Source organism: Microtus oregoni, unplaced genomic scaffold, assembly GCF_018167655.1.
Source record: "Microtus oregoni isolate MIOR12 unplaced genomic scaffold, Mior012 000067F_ref0000223, whole genome shotgun sequence".
NCBI classification, from domain to species: Eukaryota; Metazoa; Chordata; class Mammalia; order Rodentia; family Cricetidae; genus Microtus; species Microtus oregoni.
The window spans coordinates 2,196,753-2,202,060 of NW_024543974.1; positions in this window are offsets into that span (position 1 = coordinate 2,196,753).

The following is a 5,308-nucleotide window of genomic DNA, read 5'->3' on the forward strand; positions in this document are numbered from 1 at the left end:
CTTAACCAGTTTCTTCTTTGGGGTCCCTATATATTCTAGCTTCATTTCTGTTCATCTGATACAATACCCTTGAGAAAAAGCACCTCCGGACATAAAGAAGTGATTATGGGGCTCACAATCCCAGTTTAGAATTCATCATTGGGGGAAATTCAACTCACAAACTTCAGACAGCTGGTCACATCATATCCACAGTCAAAGCAGAGAGAAATGAATGCATGTGTGCTCAGCTCAATCCTTGCACTCTTGCATTGTTAATTTAATTTAGACACCACCCACAGGCCAACCTGATGCAAACAATCCTTCATTGAGACCATTTTCCCAGGTGATTCTATGTTGTGTCAAACTACAGTTTTAACCATCACAGCATTTAATTATTCATTAACAAAAGATCTTGAGGGAAATCCCAAACACCATTGGGTACAATGACCTCCTGCCTCCAAGGCTTGCCTATAGCCCAGTCTTAGCTGCATCCCCCAACTCAGGCAAGTGAACCTACCAGATCATATCTGCTAGGCAGCTGGGAGCTTCCTCTCTGCTTGCTAATGAGGTTCATAGACCAGTAAACAATTCTTCAGCCTCCTGGAAGCAGCTGGTACTGATGTCATACTTCAAGCCCCAGGCTGCTACCCCCACTAGACAGGAAAGAGAAGGGAGCCCAGAGAAGCCTTAAAGAGACAGGATGTACAAACAAAAGGGCCCTGGGTCAAGCTGCAGGCCTGGAGGAGGAAAGTCTTTGTGAGCAGAGGGAGGGCAGTAAAAAGTGGTAGCCCTTTTCATAGTAGTAGTTCTTTTGGTCCATGAGCACGAGAGGTCTTCTAACGCTGTTGTGAAACTATTTGGGAAAAGGAAGGTAGCTAGAGATGAGGAGGGAGAACAGACACACAGGTACTGCTTTGGCTTTTAGACCCACAAGGTGACTAACAACAGGACGAAGGTCTGCCATTGCTGCCTGTTCTTTCTGTCCATCTCGTTTACTTTGAGTCTACATACAAATGTTAATCTTCCAAGAAGCACCTGCCTTCCTAGCTTATTAATCCTCCATCAAGGCTGCAGACACAGAGGTAAGTCATAGTCCTAAACCTGCACTCACCTTGGATTGCAAGAACAGCAAAGTCTTGTAGGAAAAGCCGGTCTCAAGATGAAAACAGTTATGTATGCAGCCCCCAAACGAAGGCAATCATCTGTGATGGCAAGGCTACATCCTAAAGTAGCTTAAATGGTCCCCGTGATGATAGCAGTGATTAACAGGTTAGCAATTTAGAAGATCATCTTGTAGGATTGGAACTGAGACAGTGATGGTCAGGGCTATATATTGGTCAGGGCATAATTGGTTAGTGTCTCTGCCCTTTTGGAGTTCATGTTGTATAGGCAGATAGCATCAATGAGACAGAGATAAAATACATGGATTTTTGGGGACTCTAGCTATGCTTGCTTCTTTTAGAATGTGATAGGTGCTGACTAGAATTTTCTCAGCATAACAGGGAGAACAAAGGGACAGTTTGCGCAATCACACAATACCTTCTCCGCAATGACTATAAATGTGTTCAGTAAAGCGGATGAATTATTCCAGTGAAGTTAAGTTGGAGCCTCAGACAGAGCCAGTCTTAACTTACATTTCAGGAGGTAGATCTCAATGCCAAGAAGCCTACACTATACCTCATTGCTCACAGCCAGAAGCTACTCTGCTGTATCTCTAGGTCACTACTGAACATTACCTGACTGACGGCTCCCTCGTAGGAGGGAAGCTGGCTCAACGACTGAGGAAGCCACTAAGGTCAAGGTGATTTTGTTGTTCCTGGCTAATTTCCTAGTCTTCAGCCACTAAACATCAAGAAGATGGGACAGTCACATCCTAGTGTTGAAAATTTCTTTCACTGCCCACTCCATATTCTAGATTCTCCTTTTCTCTCTACTAACCCAGGAATTGCTACTCTTGACCAAATAGCAGATCTTGAGACCTGAAGAGGCTTCATCACCTGCCTATACAGTGGCCCAATGTCCACCTCCCTTCAATTGTTTCCAAAGAACCACTGAAGTCCATAGTGGAAAACCTCTTTGCCAGTCCCTAGAAAGAAGGTTTGGTAAAGGGACTTTGTGGAATCCTTGACCACATGGTGATTTATCAGATGAAAACAATTCTGCTTTCAACTGCTTCTGTGGCCACTGACTGAAATATGATATGTATGTAAAAGTCAAAAACAGCCGAAACCAAGGAAAATGACCATAGATAACGAAGAGGTGAAAGAAGTGGTGCCAAGGCTCACACTGACCAGCAGTATCTTCCCCAGTAATCTTGACAGAAATGTTGTCAAAGATGTGAAATAGACTCTACACACATTTTCTCATACCTGAGGTTCACAACAGACATGCCTGTGTTTGGTTCCTGGTCTCACTGTCATAACAAAACACCCGGCAAAAGGGTGAGTTTATTTTTTGGTTCACAGTTTGAAAGAATGCTGTCAATTAAGTTGGAGAAGACATGGCAACAGGATGGTGAGATGGTTGGTCACATTTTATCTCTGTCAGTAAACAAAGATGAATACTGGTGATGTGAGATACTCCTCCATATGCTGTGAAGCCGCTGTATGCTGTGAATAAATATGTTTTTACTACCATTGGTTAATAAACAATCTGCTTTGGCCTATAGAAGGGCAAAATATAAATAGGCAGGAAATCCAAGCAGAGAGACAGGGGGAAAGAAGTCAGAATCAGGCGGATGCCAGCAGATGCTAGAGGAATAACATTGCCAGAGCATTGCCGGTGCCGGTAGGCCACAGGGCATGCGATATTACACAGATTATTAGAAATGGGTTAATTTCCCAATTAAAAAATGGGGTGCTGAACTAAACAGAGAATTCTCAACTGAAAAAAATCTCAAATGGTCAAAAGATACTTAAGGAAATGTTCACCACCCTTAGCTACCAGGGAAATGCAAATCAAAACAAACTCTTACACCTGTCGGAATGGCTAAGATCAAAAACACCAATGACAGCTTATGCTGGAGAAGATGTGGAGTAAGGGGAACACTCATCAATTGCTGGTGGGAATTCAAACTTGTGCAACCACTTTGGAAATCAGTATGGCGGTTTCTCAGAAAATTGAGAATCAACTTAACCTCAGGATCCAGCAACTGATGGAGGTAGAGGCAGAGACCCACGGAGCACTGGACTGAGCTCCCAAAGTCCAGTTGAAGAGTGAGAGGAGTGAGAATATGAACAAAGAGTTCAAGATCATGATGGGTTCATCCACTGAAACAGTTTACCTGAGCTAATAGGAGCTCACCAACTCCAGCCAGACTAGGAAGGAACAAGCGTAGGACCAAACTAATCCTTCTGAATGTGGTTGACAGTTGCATGGCTCAGACAGACTGAGGGGCCACTGACAGTGGCACCAGGATTTATCCCTTCTGCATTTACTGACTTTTTGGGATCCTATTATCTTTGGATGGATACCTTGCTCAGCCTAGATATAGTAGGGAGGGCCTTGGACCTTCCACAAGGCAATGTCCCTTACCCTCTCTGAGGATTGGATGGGGTGGGATGAGAGGGTGGGTGGAATGGGAGGAGGGGAGGGAGTGGGGACTTAGATTGGCATTTTTTTTTAAAAAATCTAATAAATTTTAAAAAAAGAAAGATAAAAATAAATGGGTTAATTTATTTGTAGAGCTAGTCATTAAGAAGCCTGAGCTTATTGGCCAAACAATTATATTTAATATTAAGCTCTGAATGATTATTTTATAAATGGCTGCAGGGACCAGCAGACAGAAAAGAAATCAGTCCAAGGGGACCAGGAGGGATGGAGAAAAGTCTCCAGCTACATACATCCAAGCTTAGCTTGATTTTCTCTTTGATTCATTATGGGACCCCAACCCTCAACCCCCAGAGTTGTGTCATATACATTCAAGGTGGGTCGTCCCACCTCAGTTAAACTTGGGAAATACCCTCACAGACACACCAAGAGATGTTCCTTCTGTTCATAAATCCACTCAAGTTAACAACGAAGATTATTCATCACAACCCCCGTCTCTATAGTTGATACTCTCCTAAGTTTCCCTCTGATTTCCAGATGGAAAGATTGAGGAGGGCTAGCATGGAGGATCAGGTGTGACCCAGTTCATTGATCCATTGGCACATCCGTCATAGTCTACAGTAGGCAGACCATTAAGAAGTACTAGGGAAGAGCTTGCTCACTAGGTTAAGGAAACTTGCTCTCTTCTCTGCTGGTCAACCCTTCACTCTTGGAAACTGGAGGGGAGTAGACAGGTTGTATCTCAACACCCTGCTGAGAAATAAAGAGTGAAGTGAGTCACAGCTCTAAGGGCACCTCCCATCATCCCTAGTCTTTGGGTTTCACTGTTAGACTCTTACATTTTTTAGACTCTCACCCTGGGTAATTCACTTGTCTTTTTTGTGCCTCCATAATCCTGCCTCAGGAAGATAAAGGGCCATGTGGTGTGAAGCATTCTGTCCCAGCACAGAGGTCATGCTTAGGGCTTGTGACTTGCTATAAGCCTCACACAGTGTCTGAGGACTTCCTAGTGCCTTTCTTGGTCTCTGAAAGTGAGGCTTTCATGCACTCTATGTCTGCTCTTCCATCTCCCAAGTGCCACGTCACTCATTCAGCTGAAAGCAGACCTTGCTGGAGTCTTCAGACACCATTGTTAAATCAGTCTAATAAATCAATGTAGGGGGCACCTTTTCTCACTACTTGGAAGCATTTCACATCATTCTCCAATCTTTCCTTCTAGAAACAGTCTCCTCCCTTAGTTTCTAAAGCATCAAACTCTTCACAATTCCCTCTGCTTCTATGACTTCTCTCCTCAAGTCTTCACTTGCTATCTTTCTAGTAACTTGAGCACCAGTGATTTCTCTTGTTCTAACCCAGGAGTACCCCCTCAGCTCCACATCCTCCACATCACTCCCATCATTTATCCCAGAATGAATCTCCAGTCTGTTCCTCTCAACCTGTTGCTCCTCCAGTGAAACCATTCACAGGTAATGACTCTACCATCTAAATCTGAATGGCTTTCCCCCTTTCCAATTATCAGTCCCCTTACAGGTTTCTGCCTCCCAGTTAAAATATGTCTTTCTTTCTCCCAGGGTGACCCAAAAATCCCCCAAAAAGAATCAACTGGACTAATTTGGATAACAATGCATCTTCCTAGTCCCAAGGCCTTCCTGTGGTTTCAAAATCTCCATAATCCTCATTTTAAATGGCCACATGGCTATAATGTCTACTTAAGTTAGAGCAAAGTCATATCAATAGTATATTTCTCTTTGTCTCCTCTAGCTGCTGTCGCCCATCAGAA